Source organism: Sinohyriopsis cumingii, unplaced genomic scaffold (genome assembly GCF_028554795.1).
Source record: "Sinohyriopsis cumingii isolate HCF-2022 unplaced genomic scaffold, ASM2855479v2 utg002241l, whole genome shotgun sequence".
In the NCBI taxonomy this organism is placed as follows: Eukaryota; Metazoa; Mollusca; class Bivalvia; order Unionida; family Unionidae; genus Sinohyriopsis; species Sinohyriopsis cumingii.
In genome coordinates this window covers 537,267-553,894 of record NW_028316168.1, presented here as the reverse complement: position 1 = coordinate 553,894, position 16,628 = coordinate 537,267, and the positions used below count along the sequence as shown (strand labels likewise).

The following is a 16,628-nucleotide window of genomic DNA, read 5'->3' as shown; positions in this document are numbered from 1 at the left end:
GATATATTGAAGAGAACAGGTCCAAGAACAGACCCCTGTGGAACATCACAACATATATTAACTGGGATGGAGTGTATTCCATTTGCAGACACAATGTGTGTCATGTTGACCAAGTATGACTTGAACCACAGTAAGGCTTTATCGTGAATGCCAAATACACGCTGGAGACGGTGCATAAATGTGTCATGATTTATTGTGTCAAGTGCTGCAGACAAATCAAGGAGGGTCAGGACTGTAATCTTTAAATCGTTATGGTCGAGTGTTGGTTATATCAACCTACTTCGTAAAGGGGGCCAATATGGGGTTTTCGCCAAACGACTTCTCATGCAGACCAACCAGTCCTAACACATATTTTTCAATTAGTTATATTAGTTATACATGATAGTGATGCATTTGTGATGTTCAATGCGATAACAAGCGTTTGCTATCTTCAAAATATTGTTATTGCTATCCTTCAGCGGATGCATAAATCAGAATGGGGAAAATGCCTTATGATGTCCTATAGATGCTAAATTATGATGGTAACAATTTAAAATCCAATATGGATCCCGCAGCTAATATAATCGTATTATTGCTATTACTGCTGATCCTTCATGGATCTCCACATTAGCGTGGGGCTTTCACTGAAATACTTTTCATAATATCTAGCTGGTCCTAATTCAAAACGGGCCAGTCTTATATCCAATTTTGTCGGAATAGCAGCATTTTTAAAAATAATGTTATCTGTCTCAACTTGAGCAGAAAGCCATACAGACGCGTGTTTTACATCGTTTGATGTCTTGTTGGTCTTGAATTAAAAGTGTGCCTACATGTTGTCCAGTATAGCAACCATATCAGACATACTGAAAATATTGATATTGCTGTACTTTCTCAATGTAAAATTGTATCTTGAGAATATTATTATGTATTCTCTTCTCTAAATGGAAGGCAAGATCTGTATGAGATTTTGACAAGAAGACTTGCCTTAAAATGTTGTCACTACTACACATACGGAACGGATTTTTATTGTACAATGGCGTTTTCAATATATCAATTCTAATGGTGTATAAGTAAATTAAAATGAAGACGTATCCAAGCTGACAACAAATACGTGCGCCTCAGCACAAAATTAAAAATCTTTACATCACCGAAGACTGTCATATATACTTTCAGTAACCGAAATATAATAGGATGAAATGGTTTTAACTTCCGTTCCTCGAAACTCATTTCCTGCGTAAGACATTTGTTAGCCTCAAGGATCTCTTGTTTTCATTTGTTCTGGTATCGAAATATAAACAGCCATTAAGTAGGTAGACGAATCCGACATGAACAAATGAGATCCACGACAAAAGAGTGTACAATTTGTATGACCTGGAAAGAAATGATGTGCATAGTCTTACGACAGCTAATACGGTTTAAGTCAGGATTTCTTTTGTATAATAATAACTCATGGTATGATGTTAATCCAGTCGTTGATGCATTCATTTTGTTTCCATTACAGTGAAATTAAATGTTTGAGAAGTTTACATGTGTGTGTTTATGTGTGTGTTTGAGAGTGTGTGTGTTTTAAGCGATAATGTTTAAAGGTCAGATTGTTACAATTTATGCGTGTTTATGTATTTATGTATGTATGTATGTATGTATGTATGTATGTATGTATGTATGTACGTAAGTCTGTATGCATGCATATATGTATGCATGTATGTATATATATGTGTGTATATGTGTGCTGGCGTGTATGTATGTATGTATGCATGTATGTATGCATATATGCATGTATGTAATTAGGTATGCATGTATGTATGTTTTTATGTATGTATGCATGTATGTATGTATGTATGCATGTATGTAATTAGGTATGCATGTATGTATGTTTTTATGTATGTATGTATGTATGTATGTATGTATGTATGTATGTATGTATGCATGTATGTAATTAGGTATGTATGTATGTATGTATGTATGTATGTAAACAAACATTTCATCGATATAAGCAAGGTATACATTAGCTGTCGCTTCTTTTAAAAACGAGAATAAGCTAATTTGTGCCAAGTAGGATTATATTTGTAGGAATACTACTACTATATGATATCCACCGGAGACGACTGAATTGTTAAATAAAAGTTACCGGACCACGAAAGTCCAAAACATATTACAAACGTTTGCAGTCACATGTCAGTGAAGCATTACTTAAATAACCGTCAGATGAAGATGAACCGATAGGATTACAAAGTATGGCTGCCATAATTTGAAATTAGTATTTATGGCCATGACTGAGAGTCAATAGAGCTATAATAAAAAGCTGGACCTTTAAGTACTTGTATAGAGCACCCTAGAATTAGGCTCTTTTGAAATTAAGATGAAACTTTACTAGATTACAATAAAGCCCAGCCTCGTCCTTCTAAGCTCTTTTTACCTGAGATTAGTATGCCTCGGTGGCCGACAATAAATATTTCCTGCATTCAGTCGTTAAAGCCAGCGTTTTTTGATCAAAAGGGTTTGCGTGGCTATTTCATCCATTATGGAATGAGATCACGCAACACAGGACAAATAATATGGCCGTGGGGCAGTTCACTCCACGTCAAGCGCACGTGATGCATAATTTAAAAATCATCGTATTTACATTTTATCTTGGTATAGTTGTATATATCTGCTTTTTATTCTCGTATAATTCATTTTATCCGATGTACATATATATTTTATTTGTTTATAATCATGAACAAATATATATTAGATTTGCACTAGAAATGCATGTTACGTTTGATTCATATTCCTATACAAACACAATATTTCAAGTGTCGTGTCCATTATTGAAACGTTTTCCACATGTACACCCTCCTAATATTATTTCCTTTATCAATGTAAATATTGGCGATAAGAATACTAGTGGATAACATTAATATTACAGCATCCCACAACATCCATTTTTGTTTTCCTATTTTGAAGGACTGACATATTATTGAATATATAGAGTAAACAAATAAATGTGGGTTGTTATATTCTGGAAATTTAAAGACCAAATTTATAGGGATACATCTACGTGCATAGGGAACCACAAATCAGTATTCGGAGATACCCTGAGCTGTCAGTTTTAATTAAAATAATTACTGGATAGATAACAAAGAGATTAATGCTCTGGATGAAGCATTATGATTACAGAATACAAAGAATGAAGATAACAAAAAAGTAGTTTTAAAAAGAATGGCTGTCAGAATAAAAAAGGAATTGCTTGCTTGTCCTTTTTAAAGGAAGTTTAAACTTTGTACACACAATATCAAGTTTGATAAGAAGAAGCACAAGAAGTTGTAAAGTGAATCATGTTGTACTAGTAAACGTACTAGTAACAATACTACATAGTTAATTCCCAAATATATGCATTAACAATACCCTATTTTCCCACCACTGATTTTGTGATCTCCAAAGCCTGATGTAGTAACAATACTACATGGCTCTCCACCAAACCCATGTAGTAACAATACCCTATTTCTAGGGCACTGATTTTGTGATCTCCAAAGTCTGATGTAGTAACAATACTACATGGTTATCCCCCAAACACATGTAGTAACAATACCCTATTTCTAGGCATTGATTTGTTTTCTTCAAATTCTGATGTAGTAACAATACTACATGGCTCTACACCAAACACATGTAGTAACAATACCCTATTTCTAGGCATTGATTTGTTTTCCTCAAAATCTGATGTAGTGACAATACTACATGGCTCTCCACCAAACCCATGTAGTAACAATACTCTATTTCTAGGCACTGATTTTGTGATCTCCAAAGTCTGATGTAGTAACAATACTACATGGCTATCCCCCAAACACATGTAGTAACAATACCCTATTTCCAGTCACTGATTTTGTGATCTCAAAAGCCTGATGTAGTAACAATACTACATAGCTCTCCACCAAACCCATGTAGTAATATTACCCTGTTTCCATGTGACATTGTAAAGCAGAGTCTCTGATCTCCAAAATATGATTTAGTAACATGCTACATTGTCAATCACCAAATTTGTGTAGTAAGATTACTTTATTTCTAGGTGACATTGTAAAACTGATTGTGTTTATCTCCAAAACTTGATGTAGAGATAATACTACATTGTTCATTCATTTGTATTACCCTATTTCCATTTAACAGTGTAACACTAACTTATTTGATTTGCAAAACCTGGTGTAGTAAAAATACTACATCGTTAATTCCAAAGCACAAGTAGCAACTTTACCCTATTTCCATGGTAACAGTATAACATTCATTTGGTTGTTTAAAATATCTGATGTAAGATTACTAGATCTATGCCTCACACTGCCTTCAGAATATAAAAAAATGATGTGTTGTTATTCCTATATGACTTGAACTTTGTGTTTAATATTAGTTGTAAATGCTTTTTATATTCTTATATTACTCTACTGATTATCAAATGTACTACCCTCCCAAGTGGAGACTGCCCATGGTAACCGCTCCGCTGGCCTAGTGGTTAGGGCATCCGCCTCGGATGCTGGAGGTCGTGGGTTCGATCCTCAGCCGAGTCATACCAGAGACTTAAAAAATGGTACTAACAGCTGCCTCGCTTGGCGTTCAGGATTAAGAGGTTAGTGTTAGGACTGGTCGGCCTGGTGTCTGGATAATGTGACTGGGTGGGACATCATGCTACATGTCTGCGGCATGATGCCCCAGTGCTAGACATCACTATAAACTGCCACATTGCAGACATCGTAGCGATATGACTGAAAAATTGTTAAAGCTACTTTAAAAATCAAAAATCACATCACATCACATCACATCACTGCCCATGGTAGTAATAATAGAATCCATCATATACCTCTGTGTAGACTATGAACATTCCATCCTTGGCTCAGAATTTAAAGTGGTACACAAGGCTGTGCTGAGTGTTTGATGCAGATCTGTAATCCCAAGGGGAAAATTTCTATCCCAGATCAAAGCACAATGATTATTATTTTTGGACACATTTTTAATCAAAACGGGAGTCCATGTCAAAAAGGCATACTGTTAATATTGCAGGAACTTTGAAACTTTCCTTAATTAATGATAGAGCTTAAAAAGGTAGATTTACACTGAACTATTCAGTGGAAACTTTCAGTGATGTTCCTTTTAGCTTTCAAAGAACACAAACTCAATAGTTAAAATTTTTTATAGCAATGCCAATACACAGTGTCTGAATTGTGTATGACAGCAATGATACACATATGAAGAGGTCACAAAAATAAGTCCACTTTTATTGATAAGATTAATCAAGATGGACAAAAATAATGACATAGTTCTCATTCGACTTTGAGGTGCAATTGATTTACCCTTCAGAAAAGATACAATAAGAATGTATATTTTATAAACAAAACAATAATTACAACAGCAGCTTTTTCAGCTTAAAATGGTTGTTTTGACTACTGGGAAAATATGTTCAGGTGATGATGCAAATCAAGACATATTTGATATTTTGTGTGCTCCCTGTAAACGTGTCTATGAAGGTGATAATACCACTATATTGCCAAACATACCATATACCTAATTAAATTTAAGGTGATTCCTGAATACATTTACATATCATTTGATATTTGCTTATACCAAGAGGTGCTGATGTTAAATGTGACTAGTTATAGATTTTATTTTGAAATAATATTTGGATACAAAGAAAGATGTCATCCCTATATCAAGTTTGTCATCCTGAAGACCATGCTAAGCCTTCTTTCTATGATCTGTGCACAGATAGATACCTAACAAGTGTGTCACTTTAAACTGAATAATGAACATTGTTCTAGATAATAAGGGCTGTTCCATTAAAACATCCATGGGACAAAGGGAAGGCACTTTTAAAGAAGGGTACTCACCCATAGATGCCATTTAGAAATTTCTTATCATTTTAATATGAACTCGTTGAAATCAAAGTGCCCTGTCATATATTTTTAAAAAACTGCCTTCCCTGGGTACCATGTATGTTTAAATGGAACAGCCCTAATGGTTATAATAGCGCAATCATATCTTTGTAAAGAAGCAAACAGTAACAAATGTGCATATCCTGTCTTCACAAAATAGTACAAAATACTTCCTACAGAGATTGTGCCATAAGTTTCATATGTTAGCATTAAAGATTGAACAAGTTTGTAAATTTTGCTCAAAACAGTGATGTCTTGAAAGAATCAAACCGGTCTCAAAAGGAAAATATATCACACAGATCGTACAGCAATTTACCTTTGTCATATGATTAATATCAGTTTTGCAGTTTTGTGCGACTGCCGCAATTGTTAGACTTATTTTAAATAATTTCTTTCTCTAGTTTCCAGCCACTTGTTAATATTTTTCATTGAAATTGTATCTTTGGTGACATGTCCAAACAATTTACATGCTAGATAAGCTGTATCTATAATCTGTTTGCCTTTTCTATTAAGATTCATTGACATTTTGCTGTATGCCAATTTCTCATTTTGCATTTTTGCTATTGGTTCTTTACAAAATATAAAGTGTTTTCGTCTGAAGAAATGGCCAGATACAAAAATCTGTGGGTGTATTCAACAAGAGCTAACTCTTGGTCTGTGCCTTCTGATCCTTTTCCTTCCTGCAATCAAAGATAAAATTAATTTGTTACTTTTAATCTAAAAACCAACTGCATAAAATCTGTGAAGATGAAATAATTAAAGATATAATCTTGAGAAACATACACTTTAAAGCATATAGATGTTTAATTTTCTGTCACAAATGTCCTAAAGACAAAAGGCCCATAGACCCACTACATGAATGAGTAAACCTCTGTAAACTTTACATTGGCATAAAGATACATATCATGGGGATAAATGTTAGGCATTATTGATTTGTATTGAATTGTACAATGGAATTTAATAAAGTTAGTCAGAATCATGCCGAATAATCATTAACATTTATTAGTAAAAATATAAGCTTAATAATAAGTGTGCATTTGGAATTAAGCTAACAAAGTACAATGCTCCCTCGATAACTCATGCCCTGATAACTTATAACGTAGGATCAGGCATGGATCCCACTTTTTAAACCAGAACATACCCCAAAAATTGATCCCTTTGTTGAACTTGAAGAAAATCGCGATCAAAATTGGTAATGGAAACTTTGATGTAGTGCTCACTTTATCGTTGAAAAAGGTAAATAGGACCTAGAAATGTTAATCAGCACTATGAATTATCAAATTTAAAAATAGGTCATACAATATTTTAAATTTTCTTTCATTACGACATTCCTAGCACACTGCAATTAACGACAGGAAATTTTGATCAATGAAAATGTCACTCACACTGAGTGGAGACAGTACTTTAATAAATAAATACAAATTAAATAAAATTTTTATCAATTGAAATTAGTGTTTTCGTTCCATCTTTTAGTTCCTTTTTAGTGTAATCATCATAAATGCAATGTGTCCTCTTGCAATTAAACGTAAAATGCGTCAATCTACCGTAACAGCTATGTCTGCTAGCATCTTCTGAAAACCTAATTAAGTGCCGACCGTGTTTTGATAACTGACTTCCGAAGTATTTGTTGTACTGTTGCATTGAATTAAAAGCTGGTCTCCTTTGTATTAACATATTAAGTATGTCTTTTGAATCAAATAAAGGAGGTGGAATAAAAGAAAAGTTAAAAGGCATGAAAACTCTACAAACTTAAAATCTAGCAGCCCCGATCATATGTCGGGTGAACTCACTTCATTTGATCAATCGAACACTTATAAATGTTATTGTGTATGTAACACGAAGATGACAAGGCAGCCAAGCAAAATAAATACTTCGTAAAATAAAGAGTTAGATTTCACAGACATTTAATATCGACATGATTGTAAAATGAGGAATTAGTCAATAAACAGCACAGTTCTCTAACGCCGCTCCCCCCCCACCAGTTTTCTTGCTATCAAAGGGATTTTTTTTCTCAACTTTTGGAGGTTCCTTGGTAACTCACATCCTGCTTATAGTGTGGTCTATGTTTGTGGACCTCGTTATGAAGTAAGGACTTTTATAATCAGTTATCCAATATATATAAAATTGTGTCTTTTGTTCCTACCAGTGTCCAATATTCATAGCATATATTTTATAGGTTTTTTTTTAGTTAATTCTCCACAAATGCTTCCAATATGAATAAATATATGGTCGAAGTATTTAACATTACCGGACTTGCAGCCGTGTATCTTTCATAATGACCAAATGGAGAATATCTTCCAAGTCTTATTACCCAGCCTAATGATGGTATTGTCTTTTAGACTAAAGGTCTGCTTGGGTTATTATTGTGGTACTAGTCACAATACATCAAATTCGTATATAAAATACCTTGAAATAATATTTACTGATATCTATAAGACAATTCTAAAGCTTAAATACAATATGCAGCTCAGTTAAAGCCAATACATTTTGCATACATAACTGATATAGCTAATCACATCTACTGTATAGCTTGAAAACAAAAAATAAATATGACTTGGAAAATCTCATATAAAATATTCATCCATCTTTAAAAGAAAGTAATTTACTTGTTTTGAATTAACCAGTTTGATGTCAATTTTGTTTATGGAAATTAAATTATATAAGATTAAAAAGTCAAATGAAAATATAACTATCAAATTAAAAGAAAATATTAAATCAATTGTCAAATATCATTACATTGAAAACATACCTTTGCATGTTGTCTGACTGCTGTTACAGATATGTGAAGTATCTTCTTTTCTGTCATCAAAACATCTTTCAAAACAAAAAGATTGTCTTTCATCCCCCACTTATCTTTCTGTGCCATTTGGCTTTGCTGTTTATTGGTGTGATCCCTCTCAGACTTGTATCATAGAAGGGACCCCCTATGTCACTTCACTAAGGATGGAGTTTCAGAAATGACCAGGCAAAATTATATCAGTTTGCCTTTTATGAGAAACCCAATTACTGGATTGGAGGACATGAAGGCTATCATATTTCAGATTATCAATGTCAGTTTGTTGGAATCCAATTGACTGTAATTGCTACAAAGAGAAACCTGTTGATATGTGATTCTGCAGCTGTTCCCCTGTAGCTGTGCAGGGTCACCTGGATGAAGACTTTTCAGAATTAGATTTTTGAAAACATTTTAGTACAATTAAGCAAAAACATATAATTGACCTAATTAGATGTTCAGGACATTATAACTTCATTGTATTTTATACTTTCTACACTTTGTACTTGAACATGCTGTCTTACAACAATTCCAAGTACAAGAAATTCACATATTCTGTCTATATCAGTATGTAAATGTGTTGTAACTGTGCATGGGAAAGACTGTATGTATGTATGTATGTATGTATGTATGTATGTATGCATGTATGTATGTATGTATGTCTGTATGTATGTATGGATGGATGGATGTATTTGTGTGTGTATGTATGTATGTATGTGTGTGTGTGTGTGTGTATGTGTGTATGTATGTATGTATGTATGGATGGATGGATGGATGGATGGATAAGAATGTATGTATGTACGTATGTATGTATTTGTGTGTGTATGTATGTATTTGTGTATGTATGTATGTAATTTCACCTAGTAAAGCAACCTGTGATGACTCATTTCATAGGGAATCAGACTCATAATCCTAACATTCAAGCTTTGACAGTTTGCTCAAGCCAGCATTGGGCTAACCACTTTGGTGTGTCCTTGGGAAAAGTATTTGGTTATAATGGTGCTGACAAAACCATCAAAAGCAAAACACAAAAAGCATCCAGTAAAATCCGGCTCTGTGGGTCAACAATATTATAGCTAATGAAGCAGACTCTAAGAACAAATACTTACAGTAACAAGGAAAACAAAATTATCCTCTGGGTTTTTATCAACTCATTACAGTACCTACCTTGATATCATATAAAAGAAAGTTATTGTATGCCATGCCCTGTCTTATCACTGTGAACATCATTTCATTGTCAAGATAACTTGTATATGAATGTTTCTACTTCATAATTCTTATTCCCAACTGCATCTAGAGATTACTTTTCTAAAAGATTTGCAATGGCAGTTACATTGATTATTCTCTGGCTCATGTAAAGTTACAAATGGTAACATTGTTCAAGACCGCTCTCATGGCCTAGTGGTTAGAGCATCTGCCTTGGATGCAGGAGGTTATGGGTTTGATCCCCGGCCAAGTCATATCAAAGACTTACAAAAATGGTACCAACAGCTGCCTCGCTTTGCACTCAGCATTAAGAGGCTAGTGTTAGGACTGGTTGACCTGGTGTCAGGATAATGTGACTCGGTGGGACATTATGCTACATGTCTGTGTCATGGTGCCGCAGTGCTATACATCACTATAAACTGCTACTCTGCAGACATCACACATCATAGCAAATTGACTGAAAAATTGTTAAAGCTACATTAAAAATTCAAATCACACACACACATAATTTGTCACACCAGCATAAGTTGTCAGCTGAGTGATATACCATACCTTTATTCCATTCATTGTAATTAATAAACTGCATAGAAAACTGATCATCTTCATTCTATATTCAGAGTGATGCTCTTTTCAAAAGCAGAGGGTTAACATTAGAGGCAGCATGGTTCAAACACTGACTCTGTTCAACACTGACCCATGGGAATTAGTTAATGAAGATAGCCTTGACAGACAGGGTGTTAGGCTGAAAATTATTTCAGCTGTTAGTACAAGTATCAACCACAGTTATCTCTAATGGCGTTACTAAATATATTTGCTGGTCCTGACTGTCCAATGAGACATCAATCTCTGTTAATTATCAGAGCACCTGCCTTAGTTGCATGGTTTTCAAAGTATCAGTGCTTGTAGTTCCCAGTCATCCTTTGTTTAGAGAAGATGACAATTAGGATCTAAACATAATCAACAATATCATGTGCATGACTCCCCTACACCTGTGTAAAAGTGTACAATAAATAACAAATTGGAACTTGCTGTTTAGTAAATCATTCAAGTAAAAAAAAGTAGAAAAAGCTATCAGAACCGTATTACTTGAATTGTTTTCAAGCAAGTATGTCAGGCATAACCACTTACATACAGAACCATGTCTAGTCTAATATGATTATCATACCAAAATGAATTTTAGGCCAAAAAAAAACACTCCAGCCCTCACACGTTTTGTGTACCCATTCCTCTCTCTCTCTCTTCTCTCTCACTGATTTATGCTCTAGTATAAAAAAATAAGCATTGTACTCAAAGCTATAATGCTGTAGCTATTATTTTTTCAAACTGTATGACATTTTCTGCATCAGTGTGCTTCTAGCAAACACGCTTGCAGACAACAATATCTTGCTACAATAAATGATTATGCATGTAGTTACAATATAGTAATTTTGATTGGTTCAGTTTATTTAATGCAATTACATGTAGCAAACAGTATTTTTTCCTCCAAACAGTGCCGATGTCATAAACTATCCTAACAAATAGGTTTAAGATTGCGTCTTGTCAGTTTTGCAAAAAAATCATAGATCACTTCTCTATCCAAATGTAAAAATTATATGAAAATATATACTAAGATGGTCAGACTCATGATAGCTTATAACTATGTTTTAAAAAGTGTTTTTCTGATGCATTTAAAGGTTTGAACTAAAATCTAATCTCAACTTCCTCTAATCTCTCCATCTTGAACCCAAATAACATTCAATTCTAAATATTTTGGGTTTTGTGATGGCTATTTTATGTCATATGTATTAGTACTGTATTGATTACCTGGAATGACTGCTGATCATTCAGATATTATTGCTAATCATTTAAAAAATTGGTAACAGTGAGTTACCTCTCAACCTTACTTCATAACACAATGCATATTTAGCTAGTTGTACAAATTTTATTTACAGATTGAAAATTGTGCATAAAATGTCTTACTCATGGTCTGGATTTCTTCAAAAGCAAGCTTTAAACATGAACTGATGCAATCTAACTAATATATATGCCATGGATACAGCCAAATGCTATACATGTTCCATTGTCTGCTATTCTTAGATATAATACAGATTAATATTAATACTATCTTTGCTCATACTGTATGCAGTGGTATGTAGTAACATGATATCTTATGGTTTGTGTGTCTACTAGTCATTTTAAAACTAGACATGCACAATCGTTATAACTTTGCAGTGATTCTGAAAATCACGGTATCATTGTTATTGATTATTGCATGCAATGGTGGATAAAACGGCAAACTAATTAAAGGTATTATATATGCCTGAACTTCATGCAAACACAAGAGTATATTACATTTGTGTCAGCAGGAGTAACATATATGTTTCACTTGATTTTAGGAATTGAATTTGCTGTAATTCTCACCATTTCACAGTCTGTACATGTTTTGTAGATTGCAATTAACAATTTAATGTTTTCTCATGAATTATGGGCTTCCAGTTAAGTAATTTACTGCAAGCTAACTTTACTCTTAGTACAATGTGACTCACTCTTTACTGCACACCTCTCCGATGGCCTAGTTGTAAGAACATCTGCCTTGGATGTGGGAGGTCGTGGGTTCAATCCCCAGCTGAGTCATACCAAAGACTTACAAAAATGGTTCTAACAGCTGCCTCACTTAGCTCTCAGCATTAAGATGTTAGTGATAGGACTAGTCGGTCTGGTATCAGGATAATGTGACATGATGCCCCAGTGCTAGACATCACTATAAACTGCCACACTACAGACATCGTAGCAGTATGATTGGAAAATTGTTAAAGTACATTAAAAATCCAAATCACACACACACACACACACACACACTTTAGTGCAATGTGACTTTCACTCTTTGCTGCAATGTGACTGTCACTCTTTACTTCAAGGAAGCTTGCTCTTTACTGCAGTCGAATGTCACTCTTTACTGCAGTTTGACCATCACTTTTTAATAAGTGTGACTGTCACTTCTGGTGCAGTGTGACTGTCATTCTTTAGAGCAATGTGACACACACCCTTGGTGCAATGTCACTGTTACTCTTTACTGTAGTGTGACTGTCAATCTTTACTGCACTGTGACTGTCATTCTTGGTGAAATGTGAGTGTCACTCTTTACTGTAGTGTGACTGTCAATCTTTACTGCAATGTGACTGTCACTCTTGGTGAAATGTGAGTGTCACTCTTTACTGTAGTGTGACTGTCAATCTTTACTGCAATGTGACTGTCACTCTTGGTGAAATGTGAGTGTCACTCTTTACTGCAATGTGACTCACTCTTAAATGCAATGTGACTGTCACTCTTGGTGCAATGAGACTGTCTCTTTTGGCAGATACACATACCTGGTCATAAATTTACTTAAAATAGCTATCATTTACTTAAGAAAATTACAGAATTCATAGAATGTATGCTCTGTGTAGAATTCTTTAAGTTGAATAAAAACAAAAAGAAAACCTGAAACAAGAACATTAGTGGCACTATTATATTCATATCTACTAAGGAATACCATCTTTATTATGCTTTAACTAGATCTGTATATATGTATGTTAACACAAAAATCATTCTGTCCATTAAGTCATTATTAGTCCTAGGTTCAACAAAATGAGACTGCAGTTCAGCCAAAACTTGATAAAATATAACCATTGTGTACATTTTTCCAAGGAGAATCAATCTGGTTTGTATTTGAAACTTTCTCAAGTTTTACACTTTCTTGCAGGTTTTATCAGGAATATATTGAGTATGTGTGTACAATGAGGAATCACTAACAAAGATAACACCCATATGTATACATTAAGTAATTTCTTGCATGTTTGTTTCAGCCATGTATACATATTTGGATAGTTTGAGTACCTTTTCGTGATAATGTATTAGATTTAATTCAGTCTTCTTTGAATTAAATGTAGCCAACCGAATTTGGGACCATTCCTATATCCTTACACATTAACTGAGTTTCAGTTTCAAAACAATGATATTCTTTTATTCAGGAAGGAGAAACCTTTTCAGTTACAATCTACTGAAACGAAATGATTAAGTTTAGTGGATTGGGCTATCTCAATACTAAATTCAAGTTGCTCCCAAGCAGCTATGTTATAATTAGGTGATCATCATATCCATGCAGCTACTACCTTCTTCCCTGTATTATTTAGTTCTATCCATGTACATTCAAGGTCAGAAATGTCCAAGTCACACTGTAGAACAGTCTGAATGTTTTTTTTTTTAATGCTTGCATCACACTCAAGTGTAACCTTTCCTTCCTGTATTTCATCATTTAGAATACTATGCTTAAGCCACATCACAGCAAAAATCACTACATTAGGCAAGAAAAAGTAAATATGTGTGTTTCTGTTTGGCTGACCATCTCTGTTTTTTGTTGCTGACCCCTATCACTTTTTCCCCCTGGAGTATTTTTTTAAAATTCCAAAATTGATTTGTGCATCTAACTGAGCAAAGTATTTAAAGTGCTTAGTAGATTATATATACTAGTCATTTCAATATATATATATATATATATATATATATATATATATATATATATATATATATATATATATATATATATATATATATTTGTTGTTGTTCTAGGGTTTAACGCCATTTTTCAGCACAAGATAGGCTATACATGGCGGCCAGTATTAATGGTGGAGGAAGAACCCTGGAAAATCCAGAGAAGAACCACCGACCAACGAGAAGCTACTGGCAGGCTTTCCCATGTACCCATGCACTAGCCGAGCCTTGGACTCGAACCCATGCAAACAGAGGTGAGATGGCAGTGATCTGTAATGCTGAGTGCTTTAGACCACTCAGCCACTCAGGGCCCCAATATAATATATATATATATATATATATATATATATATATATATATATATATATATATATATATATATATATATATATATATATATATATATATATATATATATATATATATATATATATATGTATATATATATAATAGTGCAATATTAAATATACTTTTTGGGCCTCAGACATTTCCCAGCATCAATTTTCTTGTGCTTTTTATTGCACTTTCAACACATTATTGTCTATATCATGCTAACCCAGGGTGGCATAGGCCAGTATCCAGCCTGCAAACTAAGCTCTCTCTGTGTATCACATCAATGTTACATCTTAGACGCTGTACATTAAAGTACATAATATTACAATAATTTCAACACGTTTGCGAACTGGGCTTAGGTTATATCAATGTCAACAAAAGTAAGATCCTAATACAAACAATACATTACTATGACAATAAAAAGAAATATTACGTGATGGAAAATATGCTAATCAGAAGAGTTTCTGGTGTAATTTTACTAGCCACCTTGGAAGGCTTTCCATAGACCAGATGATTTTTCTGGTAACGTCTCATCAGAGCGCAAACCATTAGAGCTTATCCCACTAGAGCGCAAAAAATATTTTTGTCCTACTAGAGCTAATCTTATTAGGGCACATCCCATTAGAGCACGAAGAACTAGTATGACTAGAGGGCAAACTAATCAAAAGAATTTTGAAGAAACACATTATTTATTATTCTTGTTCAAGGGGTTGATCATTGATCTTTGCATTTTATTATTTTACGATGTGTCATACTCATACTGTCCCTGGAGCTGGTTTCTTTGTTTTCCTTCCCGGTATATTTCTTTATGACATATACTTCCTTCTTCAGACACTAGGTCTTGCGACATGGTCTCTAAATTATAGTGATCTTGACCAAGGATCAATCTATTACAGTACTGTGTTTGTGTTATATGTGTATCTATATTGTTTTATTCATGTAATATCGTGTTTGTGCAAGGAATGACTACATTATATTTTAATTTGCATTACATTTTTTATATACTTGTTTATTTGCGTACAAAAGGAATAAACAGCTGTCAGGTATAATAGTTGTATACAATTTTGTGTATTGATGTTTCTCTGGTTTCTGTCTAATAATTATTTTCTAATAGAACCGCTCCGGTGGCCTAGTGGTTAGAGTGTCCGCCTCGGATGCGGGAGGTCGTGGGTTCGATCCCCAGGCGAGACATACCAGAGACTTAAAAAATGGTACTAACAGCTGCCTCGCTTGGCGTTCAGCATTAAGAGGTTAGTGTTAGGATTGGTCGGCCTGGTGCCAGGATAATGTGACTGGGTGGGACATCATGCTACATGTCTGCGGCATGATGCCCCAGTGCTAGACATCACTATAAACTGCCACATTGCAGACATCGTAGCGATATGACTGAAAAATTGTTAAAGCTACGTTAAAAATCAAAATCACATCACATTTTCTAATAGTGACGAGACCGCCGTTTTTGTACATATTAATATATATATATATATATATATATATATATATATATATATATATATATATATATATATATATATATATATATATATATAACATCAAACGTGATGGCAATTCAATCTTGTTTTACTTAATTTTTTTCTCCGGGCCCTATTGGGAATGCGCTGTAGTGAGATTTTTTTGCGCTCTAACGGGATTAGCTCTAATGAGAATTTTTTTCTTCAGCGCCTCACTGAGCGGCGCTCAAATGGGATGTGCACTAGTGAGACCACACCGATTTTTCTAATGCAGTTTTTTGCTTGAAGGTGGTCTGATGTCCTCTCAGCCAGCACATCCTGAGATGGCTTTTCCAGGGAGATATACTATGTTAGTTTTGTTGTCGTGGGTGTCAATTTTTTTATTGTAGGCAACGTAAAGAAAATTTTGGTTTCAAAAGTTTCATTTGTTCTTATTTCGCCCTGTGTTTAAGAATTAGTTTG

At 34.1% G+C, this 16,628-nt stretch overlaps 1 long non-coding RNA gene across 1 annotated transcript; it reads right to left on the bottom strand.

Moving 5' to 3' along the window:
• Window positions 1-5,385: 5,385 nt before the first annotated feature.
• Window positions 5,386-8,994, bottom strand: LOC149770857 (uncharacterized). The gene is made up of 2 exons (XR_016418451.1): window positions 8,623-8,994; window positions 5,386-6,553 (listed from the first exon to the last, which is right to left on the bottom strand). It is a non-coding gene; the product is annotated as an uncharacterized LOC149770857 (long non-coding RNA).
• Between the last annotated feature and the right edge of the window lie 7,634 nt (window positions 8,995-16,628).